The sequence below is a fragment of the Pinus tabuliformis genome, chromosome 7 (assembly GCF_031772625.1).
Source record: "Pinus tabuliformis cultivar Carrire ecotype Pingquan chromosome 7, CPIR1, whole genome shotgun sequence".
Lineage (NCBI taxonomy): Eukaryota > Viridiplantae > Streptophyta > Pinopsida > Pinales > Pinaceae > Pinus > Pinus tabuliformis.
In genome coordinates this window covers 81,427,123-81,447,100 of record NC_142293.1, presented here as the reverse complement: position 1 = coordinate 81,447,100, position 19,978 = coordinate 81,427,123, and positions in this window count along the sequence as shown.

Below are 19,978 nucleotides of genomic sequence, written 5' to 3'. Positions count from 1 at the left end.
GTTAAACAAATCAAAACCCTAAATTTTTTCCCCATTGCACTTAGCCTTCATGCAAATTGCATTGTTGCAAGTTATACATAAAGAAACTACACTGACCAACGCATGTTTCCTTCAATGAAAGTGTGATGGCCCCTGTAATGCGGTAAAAAATAAAAAATAAATTTGAATCTTCTCCTTCTAAAACCTTCCCGAGTGATTTTAACTATTTATTGTTGGATTAGATTATTGAACTCCTACTCTTAAGGTCTTATCTCTTGTCCCTATAACTTATCCTCCCTCTAATTTGGATCTAAGTCCTAGAATGGTAAATCCCAAAAACCCTATTTTACCTTATAAATTCATTGCCTCCCATAGAGTTTGGGTTGGCTTTTGGAGACTCTTAGCTATTCCCTAATGTTGTTGGTTTATGCTTATAGGTCCTTAACCCATCCATATTATTGAAGTATGATTTAAGGCTTGCTATTGTGTAAAGGAAGGGCAATATAGCTGGGAGAGATCTACAAGGTCAAGGCCTATATAAGGGTTGTACTCTTCTCCTAATTTCTATTAATACAAAAGTGTCTTGTTTTCCTATACATTATGTCTCATTTATGCTCATGTATAATAATGAATCCTTGTCTTATTGTTTAGATTAGTTTGTATATGTTATTTGTATGTTTTGGTTCTCTTGATTGTCTTAGATGTGTTGCAAGTTCCACTTTTAGAATTTGGAGTTGAAGCTAAATCTTGCAAGCAAGGAGAAGAAAGGCACTTGCATTAGAATCCAAGTAAGTTCTCTTCTTATATTTCAAACTTGTCTAAGGAAAACATAACAATTTTGTCTCGATTGTTTCTAGATCAAGCCACTAGATATAAGGAGTTTACCTCTGTCTGCAGAAGGAAATCATTCATAAAACACTTCCTTTTCCTTGACAAGATTTTCATTGTCAACCTTGCAACTTCTTATATCATCCCTTAGGCTTCTCAATGTATCCATCCAGTCAGGAGATTCTGTCTCTCCCCTCTTTTCTACTGACTCTTCTTCATGTCCATGTGTATATCGATCAGTGCTATGTTGCTCCATCTTGTTGCTCATTCCTTATTGTATTCTTATGTGTTGTGACACACTGAAATGTTAGTTAATCCAAACATAAATAATCAATATAAAGCATCACCTTAGCTTGTGACTATCAACCTGTTGGTCCAAGTTATGTGAAACATCACATCTTAAGTTAGCAATTCCATTAGAAGTGATAATCATATCAAAAATCAATACACTGATTAAACATATATATACATGTCAAACATCACATAACATTAATTAATATAGCTATTGTAATCTGTAATCAGGTCCTACACTCTATCACATTGTGCCAGAACCCCAACTCCTCTGTAGAGGTCTAGTATTGAACCTAAAGCTCTTATACCACACTATAAAGCTCCCTCCCACCCCCTTGGAAAAACTAGGCCAAATGGAAGGTGTCACTTTCATATAACCCAACCTCCATAGTCCTATCATAGAAATGTGGTCACAAAAATCCTCATTTTAAACTTCTTTAAAACTAAAAATTAGTACCACCATTGTGATTTTCTCATCGATAGCTTTTCGGGGATATAATTTTTGTCGAAATCTGACACCTAGATCAAAAGTTATGGTCACTAACCCCTCGCCATGTCAGCAAGAGACTACCACGTGACACCCATGTGGAAACCCCACCTCACCAATGTGGTCCACATCCCACCTTTAGACATGTCACATCATAAGTGGGAGTGGCACACACCACATCACCTCGATCTAGGGGTTCCATCAGACCAATCCTCTGTGTGATTTTCATCCATTCCTCATTATAATCGAATTCAACCCCTGGGCCCTTTCTTATGCAATAATGTTGCACACAATGCCAAACACTTGCCCCAAGTGGGTTATTCGATACTTTGGGCATGTAGTATCAATACCTTTGTCGAATGCCCCGAACTTACATTGGGCCCCGAATTATACTGGGACCCATCCAGTATTCGGGTCTTCATGTGTTCGTCCTTTTGGACGTTTCCACCAATTCTTTACCTTTTCAGCTGCACACACCTAAATTTGTTCAAACCTAGCCCATGCCTAGCCATTCGGATTGCTTGCTACGTTTACAATGGGGTGTGACCTGAACCCTCAAATCAACAACAAATTTCCTGCGAATTGATTGCACCAAAATATGTCTTGGCCCTTTTTTATTATTAGTCTTTCCCAAACCATGCACATGATGAGAGTCCTTATGAAATTTACGTAATTTTTTATATACATATAAGCATATATTGTGTTAACAGGGATTCCCATAACACTCGACCTTATACATAGGCCCACCTCTCCAAAGATTTCAATGTGTGTGTGTGTGTGTGTGTGTGTGTGTGTGTGTGTGTGTGTGTGTGTGTGTGTGTGTGTGTGTGTGTGTGTGTGTGTGTGTGTGCGTGTGCGTGTGTGCGTGTGCGTGTGCGTGTGCGTGTGCGTGTGCGTGTGCGTGTGCGTGTGCGTGTGCGTGTGCGTGCGCGTGCGTGTGCGTGTGCGTGTACGTGCGCATGTGTGCGTGCGCGTGTGCGTGTGCGTGTGCGTGTGCGCATGTGCATGTGTTATGTCTTGCATATATAGATCATTGATGAGAGATGTGTATCCTTGTATGGAAATGGTTTGCACTAAGAGGCACATCATTTAATAGAGTTCACCTTTGTATTTTCCATCATAGCATGGTTGTGCAAGCCTCATTTAAGCTCAATAGAGGTCATGTGTATACAGGACACCCACAACACTTAGTCGAGCATGACTTCTCATGTATATGTGTCGTGGGCGTCCTGTATACGCAAGATCTCTCATGAGATTGAATGAGGCTTGCATAGATATGCTATGATAGGAAAATACAAAGCTGCACTATGTTAAATGATGCAACAACACAACCCTCTTAGTATAGACCATTTCCATACAAGGCATATTAACCTTTTAAATAGGGATTCCACGCATATCTCATCATTGATCTAGATATACAAGACATAAAATTCACCATATATATATATAGAATATACATCATTTGACCAGCGGTCGCTAGAGTATTATCAACAGCCATACATACACATTCTTACAAGTAGCCTTGCAGCCATTAAGTGTAACATGCATCCAAGCATTCACATTTCACATAAGAAATAAGCATTTACATGGAGTTCATTTACATGTTAACACAAATAGGTAACTTATATGAGGTTTTAATGATTAGAAACTCGGATTGGGACTTCAACTCTCCACCCAACCATAGGTTGGCTCACAACAAGTATTTCTTACAACCAAACACCCTGGGCCTGATTCAAATCCTAAGGGAAGTGCTCCAGTGATAAACACACTAGTCACTTACTCATTCACATGGGAATTTAGATTTCACAAAACCTACCCCTGTCCACTAGGAATCCATAGTGTAATGTGTCTCCACCTAAACACAGTCAACAACAGGGAATCCAAGACATCTATATCTCCACTCCACAACTAGTTCAAAGAATCCAAAGTTGTTGCAACTCCACCCCATAACTAGTTTAGGGAATCTAAAACTTGTAGTGCCCCACCCTCAATAACACTACATGAATCCAGAGGTCCAAGCTTCTCCACCCACTTTGGACATCGGGAATCTAGAATCTAGTGCCTTCACAAGTCTCCTGCGGGAATCCAAAGCATACTAGCAGTTCCAACTGAAGGCCTCCATGGGAATTATTGTAGCGGCTACAACCACCCTCCAAAATTTTTCCTATGCTTTTATTTTAGAGCCTTCCTTCCTATCCATAGGAGCTTATCTTGCACTGATTCAGGTATTCATGTTATGACTGAGACTTATCTTTTTCATTTGTGCTTGTGTTTACTTGTTTCCACACTTAGCTAATCTTTCTAACTCACAAGTTGATCTCTCAACCTGGTCACACATCAGTTTTGGGCTTGCCTCCAGAAATTGTGCAATCCTTGAGGGAAAGAAACCTTGATGATGGGAATTGTGCAGTTCAGACTGGCAGTTAGCCTTGAGCTTAGAAACTGCACAATCATGGATGACAGCACTTCATTAAGCCTGAAAACTACGCAATACCTCATTGAGCTCAGAAAAATGTGTAGTGCACTGAGCCTGAAAGTTGCCTAGTTCCCCATAATTGCATAGTGTTTCCCAGCAATTAGAAACTTCTTCCAAATGTCATTGTTTCCTTGATTTTAGGCATGTGTGTCATAAACCCTAACTCACTCAAATCTATTTAATAGATGCCTCTAGACATCATTTCCACATTCGATCTTGGAGCTCTAGCATTCATGAGGAGATCAAGGAACCTTCGGTGTGGTTGTCGTCACTTTTCCAGGTGAGTTTCACTTTTGTCGTCTTTTGCTGCTTTTTGTCGCTTTTTATCATTTAGCTTGTGTCAGTGTTGCTTTACTTATTTCTCTTCATGGTTGCTAGCATTTCAAATTATTTTAACTTGTATAAGTGTTGTTCTAAGTTTTCATTCTCATTTCACAAAAGTCACATTGGTTTTCTTATTTTTGCAACAATGGTCGTCGTTTTAGTGACTCTCCTCACATACTTGATTTTCCTTCTGTCTGATTAGTTTCTGCACTTGATATGCATTGATTCACTCATACTTAGCCATTTTTTCACTCAATATCATGTCATCATTCACTTCTGCTCGTTTTTCACACTTCCACCAGACAGATCTACACTTTCCTTGGCTAGGTCTTGTCGTGTCCAACTAAGCACTGCGAAATCCTAAGGCTCAATCCACAAGCTTGGCCTCTAGAATTATACAGTGTGCAATACAGGTTGGCCTAACTGTGCACTGTGCAATTCCAAGGGTCAATCTGTCACCTTAGCCACTGAGATTGCGGAATGCACAGTCTTTGCTCAAGCCTCAGGATTCACCCTTGGCTGTTGAAATTGCGCAGTGCACAGTTCCCACAGTCATCCAGTCTCCCTTGTTGATAAAAATTGTGCAGTCCTTCTCTCTAGTTGTTTGGTTTGCTGCTTGATCATGCTTTGAAGGTAGGTTTGCTAAAGCTAAAATTTTCTTGCCATGAGTTTCCTTTTTGTCCGAAAAGTACCACACTTGTGAAGAACTTCTCTCCAGCAGTCATTGTTACCATGGCACCAAAGAGAGTTTCTTCAAAAGAGACCATTGAAAGAAGTATTGGGGAAGCAGTTGAGAAAACATCAGTAGACTTGCCAGTGTATGCAGACACTCAATTTTTTATAGAAAATGGGTCAACACTAACATGGTAGCAAGTTAATGAAGCTCTTTCAGCAAAGAGCCGTAAGGCAAATCTAGAAGATGAGTAGGTTTATCTTAGTATCTAGCAATCAGGATTACACAATGTTGCATGCAGATATTCAGCCTTCCCATGTGTAGATGACACTAGTTGCATTGTCTCACATATTTATGAGAAGACCATGACATTAATCAGTGCCAGCAGATAGAAGCTTGTTACCTTTTGAGCAAAGGATTATCAGCGCATGTATCACTTGCCCAAGCCAATGAAGCTCATGGACTAATTTTTATATGCCACCAAAAACTATGTGAATACATGAGATATTGTCAAAGGCTAGGTAAAAGAGCCATCAAAGTTTCGACAGAAACCCACCCATTTATATAAGACAAAGTCTCTCAAGAAGGCCTACTAGCTCTTGGTTTTCTTAGCTTGCAGGGTCCATGATCAGTAGATCATGAAGACCTTAAACCTGAAGGGTAGGCAGTCTTATTGAACAAGGTTATGAATGAGGGGAAGTCGTTCAACTAGTCAAATATATTGGCTCAACAATTGAGAGCCCAGGTAGCATAGGCCTAGAGTCCTCCCAATGGTGAGAAAGCAAGGTTTTATATGTCTACATATTTACTGGATGCAATCTATGCACAATAGCAGTTCCCTAGCATGAACTGGACATGGACACCATAAGAAAATGCCATGCACATTTACTGCAGATTGCTTTTAGATTACAGTCATCGAGGAGTAATGGAATAGCTAACTGACGACTTCATCACCCTGCTTTACAAGCTCATCTTTGAAGAAGATCTACTTGGCATGTCACGAGGAGAAATGGAGGAAATAGCAAACATTGCAGATTGGTATGCCTCACCAGATGGCACCTTCCTTAGAGTGTTTGGAAAACAGAAGCATCTGCATGTTTTACCAATGTACGCCACCAAAAATCTTGTCATGCAATAAGTGTCATATCATCTCTCCACAGGGTTGTCAGCATCTTTGCACATGAAGAAGAAAGCACATGGCCCACTCTTCCTCCGCAAATTGGATTATACGAGATAATGAACTTGAAATTCACGGATATCGAGGGAAAGGAGATATTGAAGTTTGCATTCAGTACTCAGGATTTTAATCTATATGATCCCCATGGTATTTGAAAGAATCTTTAGTAGCAGAAGCAAAGAGGAAGCAAAGGATATAGAGATCATAGCAAGGAAGAGAGAAAAGCATAGGTTGCAGGAAGCAGAACTAAAGGTGTAGGGAGTAGAACAGAAACTGAAGGAAGAACAAGAGTTGAGGAGTAGAGAATAAGAAGAGAAGCAAAATCAGGAGGAAGAAGAAAGACAAGGCATAATGACAGAAGAAACAACATCGATACAGATTAAAGATCAGGAACAGAACCAACCAGCAGTTGAGGAGGAAGGTGAACAGATGCAGGATCGGGAGCCTGCTCTGCAAATTGAGCACTTGATTGAAGTGATAGACATGCAGATGGAGCAGAAGCCATAGAATGAAGATGTTGATCTGATGTTGAGCACACCACAGGTCACCGTTCAGTCTCCACCATCTCCAATAGCAAATCCAACCCCAAGCGAGGAAGGGGATGTTGTTTCTCTTGACGATGATCTCGTAATATATGTGTACAATCTACCATTCGATGAGTTCCAAAAGAGGATTATACAAGCACGAAGACATCATTTTCTGGATGGTCATGCATCACATGCATTCGTTAGATAAAGGGTGATAGTGGTGGCCACCACGAAGAATCCAAATGCCATTGTCAAAGCCAAAATTCCATTTGCAGGTACAACAAGATCAGACATTCAATATTTGACAACCAAGAATGAGAAATTGGCACAGAACTTGCAGGTTGTTAAGAAAGAGGAAAAACAACTCCACCCAGCAACACAAAATGCAGTTTTCGCACAACTCTACTTGGAGGAGATGAGAGAAACGATACTTGTTGAACTATCAACACTTGGAGAAACCATGTCGAAACTCTATGAGGGGTTTGTGACCATACATAAAGTAGTTGTTTGTTTGCATGGACTACAACAGTAGAGCAAATATTTTTTTAAAACTCTCAAGAACATACAAGCTTCCATTACCTATGTGAGGGAATGGACATGCGATACAAAGGGGCACCACTTGAATTAGTGAAGAAAATGAAGGCACATGCAAAGCTAGAGAGACCGAGAGTTCAAATGTTGATTCAGAAAAAAAGCATCTTGCCTTATTTATTGGTAGCATTCAAGCCTCATATGTACCTTTGTTCAGTAATTTGGATGTCTTGGTGAAAACAGAAAAGATCCCATAAGTTGGTTCACTCACTAAAGCCAAGCCCGGGAACCAAGTCTGACAGGAGATCGAAGAGTACTTGGAGCTGAGATAGATTGTTACCAAGGAAGATTTGGAGCTAAACAGACAGAAAATGCAAAACTTCATCGATGGTCCTGTCCGAATTAGAACAATATTGATTATGCTTCAGAACGAACTTGAAATTGGTTCCAAGACATTGTACCTATATTCCATGGAGGCTAGATTCTGCTTCCATCCAGACACCATCATGCAGTTTGGGGATGTCATCACACAATACCAAGCTTAGCATCAATATGTGAACGAGAAGCATCAAGTGGAAGTTTCTAAGCTAGAGTTTTCCCAAACTTAAGCATCATAGTGTTTTGCCTTGTTAGGTTTTCAAGTTGTCTCTACCCTATTTTGTCTTATATGGGTACAAGTGTAAATTGTAATATTTGTAATTATGTTGTAAGTGAAATTCCAAGTGCCAATATTGGAATATGAAGATTCTTCATGCAATGTAATGAACCATTTTGTGAAGAAGTTGAAGAGTCATGAGGGTAGTCCAAAGGTCACAAAGGGGAGTTGAAGACTCACCCCCTCTTGTTATAAATAGAACCTCATAACTCATGAAACAGGCTTTTGGGAGCCAAGCTTTTGGCTAGGCTTAGGCTTAAAAGAATCTTGGGAGTATTGTGAAGAGCCTTGGCTTTCCGTAGCGTAGAGCGAGTGTTGTGGGGAAAAATGCCTATGCAGGTCGATCATATCCACCTAAGGTGTGACAGTGCCTTAGCAACAAACAGAGACAGCTATTCTGGTTTCTTCCTTTATGAAATGGGAAAGAAGAGAGATCAATGGACTTACCGGTGTCTTCCGTTTGTCCCTCGATCTAGATCCTCTTCTCTTTGGGTGTTCACAGCTACTTGCCTCCTCACAAAACCACAAGAGAACAGCTACTTGCCTTCCTGCAAGATCACAAGAGAACAGCTACTTGCGACAAGAGAACAGCTACTTGAGACAAGAGAAGAACACAACACAAAGACAGATATTCATATTCATAAATGATTCAGGATTAGAAGTAAATCAAATACACTAATGCAATCATACATCAAAGATACATCAGTATATAGGAGAAAACCAAGATAGCTTTATTGATAAATAACAAGGTTCAGGAAGAGATACAACCCAGAGGGCTCCAATCCAGCATCTCCTTCCCAACAGAATGGAATTCCTATCTTCACCTCCCTTCAAAGCATTAAGCACCCAATGATTCCAGTCTCAAACCAACATCAATTCTTTGCAATAACAAAATTCCAGCCCCTAGATCTCATGGAGGAGAGATCTATATATAGATGTTTTGGAGAGAGGATGAGTCAGCTTGAGATCTAACTAGTGTCCTCTCCCTCTATCAGTTCTTGATTCCACTTGGAGGTTCTTGCTTCCACTTGGAGATTTGGAACCTCTTACTCATCACCAGTCGAATTCCCTGAGGCAAGTGTCATTTTGGAAGCTTCCTGAGCATTGACACCTTGAGGAATGAGTCTGACACATGTCCAAACTCGCTCAGCGCAGGTAGCTAGTGTTGGAGTTGACATTCAACGCGGTAGCCAGCGTAGCAGTTGACATTCAGCGCAGATGGTCAGTGGAGCAGTTGACATGATCCTGAATTGACTTGTTTTTGAGCAGTTTCAGGTGGAGAACTTATGTGAATTGCTGAGGTTAGTTAGCCTTGTTCCTCTAGGGGTAGGAACAACATGTTTAGGGACTTTGGATCCCTTAGATTATGGACATTTCATGCTCAATGTTGCAAGGCACAAAAATGTCTATAACAGTTGCCCCCTAAAGTATGAGGCCGTTTATCGGGTGAAATGCTTTATCCAGGAGGGTCCGAAGTTCATCCATTTGCTGGGAGGAGACCTGTAATAAGATACAATACAATACATTATTTTTCATACTGCTTTCATGATCTAGCTGAGGCGGGCACTCCCATGCTCAGCTTTATAAATTCATTTTTGTACATAGAACAGACGATCGTCTGACGGTAGACTGATAATTTCGGTGAAATTATCATCCTTTGAGTAGGATGATCATCTGCTGCAATGATGTACATGTCAAATGTCTTTATCTTTCCTGAATATATATCGCAGCCCGGATGGATGAAACTAGATCCGGGGTCTTCAAACTTGTTCGATCTTCACTCTAAGTACAAGTCGATCCATGTGAGAATTGCGCTAAAGTCGAACATGGAAAGACATCGCTTTATTACCGGCCAATGATGTAAACCGTTAACAAGCGCGAGAGGAATCACCGATAATGATAATGACCCTCAAGGTACTACAGTACAATTCACGTGGTGTGAATAAAGGACTTGGCGTCGAACACCACGCAAAATCTTCTGGTCGAAGGTCATTGATGTATACCTGTCGCCGGAAGTGAGAAACTTGCCATTGAGGCATGCAAGCTTCAAAGTACTGAAGGGTTTGTTCCTAGATCAACTTCTTGGATAATGAGCTGATGTCGACAAGAAGCGATCCGTCAAAGGAGGGCCTTAATGAATCCCACATCAATGACACGGAACGGAGCTAATGATTTTGATGGAGGTGAAAACGATCTGTGACATATGATTCAGGGTGGCGGTCATGAATGGATGAAGGATAATGTATGGCAATGGATGGGACCCGGTTGACTCTTTCTGAACGACTTCTCTTGAACATATGGCGACACTGATACGATGGATCGGTAGCATTACCCCAAATATGGATGGTATGGCGAGACCATGGTGATGTGACCGGTGAATGAAACAACCCAACCCGATTGTGGTACGGAGGAAAAGTGTCATGTTCAAGAGCGACTTGCTATCATCAAAGTTTTCTTTAGTCTTCTCCCAATTTTTCCCCAGTCATTGCTGACCAGTACCTCTTTATTTTTGTCAAGCTTGAGGAGGATAACATATGCTTGTTCTATAACCTGCCCTTCGGGCAAGCCCATCGCTATGTTTTAACGAGCCTAGCGATAGTGAAACTCGTTCTCGTCTAAAGACAAGTTTGTCGCTATTTAGTGGTTTAACGAGTCTAACGACAAGGATAACTCGGTCCTTTTTCATTTTTAGAGAGTCTGAAAAGGTACGTAAAGTTAACTCCAAAAGTCCTTTTTCGTCATCTAATCCCTTAAGTCCGAAAAAGTATAAAACAATACAGAAGGGATGAGTTTTCGATAGTTTTAACGAGCCGAAGAAACAAGCGCTCGATCTTTTTGTGCAATAATCCCTCAGGTCCAAAAAGATTAAAATCTAGAGGAGGGATAGCACTTCCGGTCGCTTTAACGAGCTGGAAGGCCAAAACTCGGCAATCTTTTCATATTTTACGAGTCAGTTGAAAAGAGCTTAAAGAAGACTCGCCTTTTAAGGAACGAGTGATGAACAGGGTTAGCAGCTGATTCCAGGTACAGGTTGGAATTTTCCAATCACGGCAGTGTCACAAGGATGGCTAGGTGAAATCACTCTTCGCAGCTGTTCCTCAAAATGGGTAAACAATCATATGGAGGTGAACGATCGGCCAAATGAAAAGTGGAGGTGACGGTGCAAACACGACCAAGGCTTTTAATGGCTGATAAGGTTACGTACACAATGGTTATTTACCGAAATAGGTTCATTTTTTAAAGAGCTTGAATGCGCCAAAACACTGCTCAAACTTATGTTTATTTTTTAACGAGCATGAACTATGTGCTAAAACTGCTCGGATCTTGCGTTTATTTTTTAACGAGCATGAACTTTATGCTAAAACTGCTCGGATCTTGCGTTTATTTTTTAACGAGCATGAACTTTATGCTAAAACTGCTCGTTTATACCAGTCATATGATAAGAGTGTCTCATTGGAGATGCTATTTTTTATGGAGCTTCATCTCACGTAAGCTTTGCCCCGGATCCTTTCTTTATGCAAGCTCGGAGACGACTAATCCTACGAGTTTAAAGGGTTAGACCTACAGGTTTAAAGGGAAGGACCTAAAAATTTAAAAAATAAATAGTTACCCCTTGCTTGCACTCCAAAAGGTTTGCATGCCCCCAGGCATAAAGTATGATTTCAAGGTTACCTCTACTTCACTTCCGCCAAAACATTTGTTTTAACGAGAGAGGCTTACCTCTTTCAGGTTACCCAAAGATTGTCTCTTTAATCTTTCAAACAAAACACTTCCTCGGCAATGTCTACCGAAATAGACAAAGGTGAGCGACGTAGACCGCCAACTCACATAACTTTGACAAAAGAATCTTATTCTAGAACAACCCTCTTCCTAGACGGACGGGGTACGGACTAGTCATATTCTCCCGCAGAAACCTACTCTATACCCAAAGTTCTCTGCCGAAGCAGACCAGGACGCATGCCCCCTGGGTTCCAGTCATATCCTCCCGGATTACTCGCGCTCATCAGGAGGACGGACCGTGGGTTGAGACACTTCTTGCGTGAATAGACCATTTAGGGATGGTTCATGACTATTTGCGATGCGTGATCCGGGAAACGAAAGTTGGTCCACGAGCTTGACCATTCTTCCTTCATGCGGAAAACACATTACTCTAAAGAGTGATGAGACGATGGCTCCCATGCAATATATATAGTCTCATCCAAGGAGTAGGTTATAATCCAAGGGTCCTTGAACAACCATCACGTTCATTTGAACGGTCTTCCCTTTCAATGTTATGGGCACATTGGGGAGGATCCCTAAAGGGCGACTGGTTCCCTTATCAAAGCCTGATAGATTTCTCATTTCAGGCAAAAGCGCAGGCGAACCAAGCGCTTTCCAAGCAATAGAGGAAAGGATACTCACAGATGCCCCTTCATCAATAACTGTACCAGCCATTACCATTCTGTATATTTGGGCAATAATTCTGAATGGTATGCTAGCTGGCAAGCGGGGTCTGCCTAGTTGGTTCCAGTCAAAGGACACAACCAGGTTGCTTGGTGGTGGGACCGAGTATACGGCCGGATAGCGCTCTGATGAACTTCCTTCCTGCGATAAAGGAATGGTGGCATTGCCCCCTTGATCATCAGAGTCAGTGCTGATGAAGAGAATCTGGACGGTGTCGTCTTTATTCTCCTCTATGATGGTGTCATTCGAAGATAGAGCCTCTGAAGGAAAAACTGGGTCAACTGCCGTTTCAACCTTTAGACTTTCGTCAGGTATGGATTCAGACGGTTCATCTTCAATGACAGGTGCTTCGGCTGACCACCTGGGCGGGTCAGCCGGGTTCTCAACTAGCGAAGGACTTGGCAGGAGTCTTTGATATCCAGGAGGAAGTTGCGCTCGTAAAATCGGGCGATCTTCCAGAACTCTTTTTGCCTCGTCTAAGAAGGGACAACGGTGGATGGCGTGATCGCCTTCACACAGTTTGCAGGGAAATCTAGCTTTCCCACTCTGTCCTGGGGCTTCACTTCCGCTAGTTGACGGTGAGCAGTCAACATGGCTATCAGAGGTCGATGCTACCGAATTGTGCAAACGGGGGGACCAGTCTCTTAGTATCCGAGGGATACAGGGACAATCTCGGTGGAAGTGGTCTCCCTTGCATATGACGCATGGCGATTTAGGCCTTGCAAGTGCTGTGTGTGGATTTTTGTCAGACGACACTTGATTGCCCCCAGTCGCCTTTGGCTCCTTCTTCTTCTTCTCTTTCTTCTTCTTCTCCTTCTTCTCCTTAGGAACTCGGTTTTTTGATTTACCAATTCCGTCAAGCGAAGAGGAAGGAGGAGAGGAAGATGAAGTTGAAGGCTGGTGGGTAACTCTTGTCTGGTCTAACTGTTGACTCGACTGTTCAGGAATGGTGGTATTCTGAACGACATTGGTTGAAAAGAGCCAGACTGGTAGGCCAATTGTCAATCCTGGAAGTGACAAAGTGGCCATGTGGGGCGCACCAACATCTCCCCAAGAGGAGAAGGGACTAGGATTTCCACCAAGGGGAATTCCTTGGTTGGTGTGCTCCATCTTTTCAACCTAAAGATCAACGCGGGAATAAAGGGTGATTGTTCCGTTTAAAATAAATTGTTAACGACGCTTTAGACACAACTTGCTTTTTCACTTTTAAAGAGTCGAGAAAAAGCTAAAGATGACTCTAGTCTCCTTCGATGTTTTAATGATCCCAAAGTGACAAATGCTCGGATGGACTTTTTCTGTTATAGAGTCTGAAAAAGGCCAAAAGAAACTGCTCTGGAGTTCTAAGCAGAGGGTGTGCCAAACTTTTCGCAAAACCGCAGAATACTTTTTAAGGTACGGGCGGTCGATCTTCGTGAATGCTGTGTTCACTGCATTGCGATCAGTAGGGCGGCTGACACGGCTTCCTAAGGATAAAGGATATATGCCTATAGGGGTCTCCCAATATATACGCGACGGTACGTGGGAGCACAATCCATACTAGTGCTATCGTCCCTCAGGAGGAATCACCCACCTTCCACGAGATCGACAGTCACTAGGCCTAACGACGCCAGAACACATCTCTAGCCTAGACCTCTATGTTGTGCGTTATGTTGCAAAGCGTTGTTAGGTTCATTCAGTTTATTTTAAGTTGATCTTTTTAGAAGTTTGCCTTTCAGGATCACCACGAGATGTATGGTACAATTCCTAAATGCAGTCTAAGATGATAAGCAAGCTTTATTATCTTTTCAACTTTGAAAATCCTAGCTACTAAGGGAAAAGAAAGACACCATCTTTTCTCAAAGAGCAATCAGCACACTCTAATGCACTCTTTCCTAAATCAATCATGCAAACTTATCAAAATGCAAATGCACAATGCAGGTGTTTGTTTTCCGCTTTCTTAGTATTGATGCCTACAAAGAAAGCTTTTTGTACAACTTTGAATTTGCTTTTAAATGACAGATACAAACAAGTTTACTTTTTCCCAAAATCAGCAAGGGTAGAAGAGATTACAATCACTTTGCGACTTTCGAAATGAATACTTGTTTCGACACTTTAAAAGAGACAAACTCAAACCAATAAGCAAAAGCAAATGTATAATCAACTGTAAACAGCCAATGAACTCTCTCCTAAGATCTCAGTCAATCAGATCTGAATCAAGGGCTACAGGATGATTATTTCACTCATGCAAAGGAAGACTGTAAGTGACATAAAAACACTCACAGTATTTTTGTACAAAAGGAGGCGGAATCTAAGCAAAGAAAAGGAGTTATCTGACTGGTACCTATGCTGGTTAAAGGCTGCAAAAAACAGAGATCAAAACAGGGCAACAGAGAGCAGAGAACCCCAGCTGCACAAGGCTAAACTGGTTCAGCGCAAGTCCAACACTGTGGGTTTGACATTCAGCGCAGGTAGCCTTCACGGGACCTGCGTTGAAATGCAGACTGCCTTCACAGTGTCTGCGCTGAAGGAGAAACTCTCGTTTCTCCTGGGTTCTGGGTCACAAATTGCTCAAAAATCAACAGTTTCAGGCCAAATCAGAAGCACAAGCAAGGTATAATCAGAGGGATGCTTTGAGAGGGTACTAAGATCTATCACAAAGGATCATCAAATCATTTGTGAGTCCATTGTTCAGATCATAGACAAAATCCAGTGAAGGATCAAGGCAGCAACTGTCTACTTTGCAGAAGCGGTTCGATTGTTGCTGTTGAGTCTATGAAGAAAACAATGATAGAAACACAAATAAAATGATTAAAACAAATCTCCCCCAGCGGATTCGCCAATTTGTTGTGGGGAAAAATGCCTATGCAGGTCGATCCTATCCACCTAAGGTGTGACAGTGCCTTAGAAACAAACAGAGACAGCTATTCTGGTTTCTTCCTTTATGAAATGGGAAAGAAGAGAGATCAATGGACTTACCGGTGTCTTCCGTTTGTCCCTCGATCTAGATCCTCTTCTCTTTAGGTGTTCACAGCTACTTGCCTCCTCGCAAAACCACAAGAGAACAACTACTTGCCTTCCTGCAAGATCACAAGAGAACAGCTACTTGCGACAAGAGAACAGCTACTTGAGACAAGAGAAGAAGACAACACAAAGATAGATATTCATATTCATAAATGATTCAGGATTAGAAGTAAATCAAATACACTAATGCAATCATACATCAAAGATACATCAGTATATAGGAGAAAACCAAGATAGCTTTATTGATAAATAACAAGGTTCAGGAAGAGATACAACCCAGAGGGCTCCAATCCAGCATCTCCTTCCCAGCAGAATGGAATTCCTATCTTCACCTCCCTTCAAAGCATTAAGCACCCAATGATTCCAGTCTCAAACCAACAGCAATTCTTTGCAATAACAAAATTCCAGCCCCTAGATCTCATGGAGGAGAGATCTATATATAGATGTTTTGGAGAGAGGATGAGTCAGCTTGAGATCTGACTAGTGTCCTCTCCCTCTATCAGTTCTTGATTCCACTTGGAGGTTCTTTCTTCCACTTGGAGATTTGGAACCTCTTACTCATCACCAGTCGAATTCCCTGAGGCAAGTGTCATTTTGGAAGCTTCCTGAGCATTGACACCTTGAGGAATGAGTCTGCCACATGTCCAAACTCGCTCAGCGCAGGTAGCTAGTGTTGGAGTTGACATTCAACGCAAGTAGCCAGCGTAGCAGTTGACATTCAGCGCAGATGGTCAGTGGAGCAGTTGACATGATCCTGAATTGACTTGTTTTTGAGCAGTTTTAGGTGGAGAACTTCTGTCAATTGCTGAGGTTAGTTAGCCTTGTTCCTCTAGGGGTAGGAACAACATGTTTAGGGACTTTGGATCCCTTAGATTATGGACATTTCATGCTCAATGTTGCAAGGCACAAAAATGTCTATAACAGCGAGTATACTTATTTATAGGAGCAGGTGTTCTTGACTTTAATGTTCCAATATTGGGGCTAGTAGTCCGACAATGGTGTATGTATGAACGGAACTTTCACTTATAATAAAATTAGAGTCAACACTCTTTCATGCATATGTTGTGAATATAGTAGGACTATTCTTTTTGTATTTTCAATGTATGTTATTTAAATTATGCTTATTATTATGAACTATTCTGTTTTCATTTGTATGAATTCTGTTGAATGTGTGTTGTTGTATTAATTCATCACTTTAACTTGTGGATTATTCCACATTTTAGCTTATGATGTCATTATGCTCATGTGTCCTTTTTAAGCTGCATACTATTACATGCTTCCAAGGTTCCCTTCGTGTGTTGGAACCTTCATGCGTCGCACTTGACTTTCTGCAGGGTCACACACTTTCTCTCACCAAAGTTACGTACTTCACTCTGCGCATTTTTGTAGTCAAGGCATAAGATTACCACCCACTGTTGGGACCCCTACTCCAAATAGTGTGAGGTCTATTTGGGACTTCATATCAAGGAGATCCGATGAATGTTGGTGGGTCCAACATCATCAATAGGAATCCAGATATTTTGCCTCCACCTATAAATCAAAGGATCAAGAATCCAGAGCCTCGCAATGGCTCCACCTGAAACACAAATGAATCCGTAGAACTTGCTCCACATGTGCTCTTCAACTACAATTCTTCTTGCCTCCTTTAATTTTTTTCTTGCACTTTAGCCAGCGCTCCCCCTTCTCTCATTCTCTTGCTCATGATTTTTCTTTTCCTTATACAACATCCATTTTTTTGTGGCATGTCTTACCAAGGTCTATCATCCATAGAGGGGTATCGGTTTTCCTCTTCTCAGCACCATACACAACCATTAATTTTGCATATGGCCCCTTGCTTTTTCTACATAAATAACCCATACCGTATTCTAATTCATGCCTCGTTTGTGCCCTCTCATCTCCCCCTTCTTGATAATGGATCCTATGTGCAGGCTTTAATTCCTAATAGTTTTTGCTCTGTATTTATAATTCAAAAAAGTACTCAGGCTAGTTAGATTGTAGGCTCGGGATTCTCAAGAAATCCTCCCCATTTTCCTCCATATACTCTGAATCAATATCCCACTCAGGTTAGTCATCATTTCCTTTTTTTATTATTTACATAAATTTACATTGGTTTTAAATAATTATGCTTACAACAATATTTACAAAAGAGTGGCCACGAGGCCGTTACAACTTATAACACTAAGACAGAACGGAGGTTATAAATATACTGCATAACTTTTGAAATGGAAAAATGATTTAGAAACATTTGATTTCATCCATTAAATTGTGTGTATGACAAATAATATTTTCATATCAATCATTCTAAACTACTTACACATTTTTATTTTCGACAAAAATGAAAATTTTAAAAACCTTATTCCAAAATAAACCACCCTTGTTAACATAATCACATTATTCTTCAACAACATTCTTTCTTAAAATTGTGGCTTGAAAATAAATATTGATATATTTACATACATATTAAATAAAAAATAACAATAAAATGGAAACCTTCACTATATTATGCTCTTAATAGTTAGAAAAAGGAATGAGAGGCCTGAAACAAATCATTAGTTGTATATCAAATATCTATAAAATAGTCACATACATTTACACATGACTTGTGAGACGAATTTGCTACCAACCTTTAAAGTACTAAAGTTAGTTATGGGACGTGAGGTTATAAATTTACATCCTACTTTGGGACATAAACAAGCTACATAGTAGCAAGTACCTACCGCCTAGTTTAACTATAGCTAAATTAAAGTAAAAAACTATGCAGATTTGGCAAAATGGAAGCCTGTATAAGTGCATGCATAAATCAAAAACCAAAACTAGAAGAAAAATAGGTAAAATTGGAAAATAAGAGATTATAAAAGAAAGTGGGGTTATAATTAATTATACCGTGTCAAAATCTATATGTTTTATATTTTTTTAAGATTAGAAATAAATATTTAGGAACATTATTATACCATACCCAAGAGTATATTCAATAGCTTGTAAGCCAGATATACCAATAACTTGTGACTTAAAGGGTTGAGGTATTTCAAGGCACATCAAAGATGATCTCTATCCTAAAGGGCATTTACCCTTCTAGCCTTATCACCATAAGCCAACATGTCACTTGTGAAAATTGAACCCAATTAGATAGGAAGACAAATAGTCCACCCTATCACCCAAGCTATAAACCTTAGGAATGCTCATGACACTTAACAATAAAATGAAAAGAAAGCCTCTTAACACTTCAACTTTATGTGAATCCTCATGCCTAAATGTCACCTTAGGTGGAACAAATATGAGAAATACATATTAAGGCTTTTCCTAATCATTAAAATGAATGGACTCAAATGTGAAATACATACATGGTGCAAGATACACTAACCTAAATTGTTAGTTTGAAGATAGAAAAGGATGAAAGTTGTACCAACATCAATCAAATATGTAGTCATAGTGATTACAGAGTTGAGTGTTTTTAGGTATAAGGTGTAAAATTAAGCATAGTGAGACAAACAAAACAAGCACATATTTAATAAGAGATTTAATTTTGGAAATATTTTATTAAAAGTATATTCATTCATTTTAATTAATTTAACCAAGCTAACTAAATAATAAGTTGATTGGGACATTTTATAATGGAAGTTAGCATATCAAATGTTATAGGTAAATACTACTAATCCATAAATTAGGTATTATGAATAATTTGAGTGGGTCTAATGATTAAGAACATGTATTTTCTCATAAGAGGTTATTGATTCAAATCTAAAGTGGGGTAGAGTGTGTGCATCTTAATATACCTTAATAGCCAAATTATTACATGGAGAGAGATCATTATTTCTTAAACTAAAGAGTCTAATTCACCAATTTGATAACTGATGTGTAATTTCATGATGACCTTAAAATTAAATAAATAAAATCTAATTACTCTTTAACAAAATCAAAATTAAATTTAACATCAAAATATTAATTAACAAACCAAATAAAGAAAATAAAAAAATAAAAACAACTCTTAACAAATAAATATCCACTCCAACTCAATAAAAAGAGACACATCAAGATTGGGACTTAGGACTTCTTATACTTTGTCTCCTTACATAACCATATCGCTTTCCCAACAAGGGGAATCATGTTGATAATGGTATCAATAATTCATTTTTAAATTAAAAGCTAGAAGTCTTCTTGTTAGTATAAATTATAATTAAAGTGTATGTTATAACTTTTGTGTAGCCATCTTCTATGATGTTGTTTAAGGATGTGACCCTCCTATCATCAAAATGTTAACACCTAAATTCTCAATGACGTGTCATAATCAACTGCCTTTACTCTTTTACCCTAATACGTGGAGATGTCACATCGACATGGATGCATTGTGTATATATACTCATGTGGCTTGTGTAGACAATATGAATATGATGGGAGACAAAAATTATAAGAGGTTAAAAAGTTTGGGATCAATGCATGATACTAGTGCATCTTTTAATAAATATTAAAAATAAAGTGGATTGTACAATAGTAATTAATAATAAAGTACATTGAAATTAGTTTATGTCATCAATACACAATAAGAGGTGAAACACTTGAACCAATAATATTTGAGATAAATGAATTTAA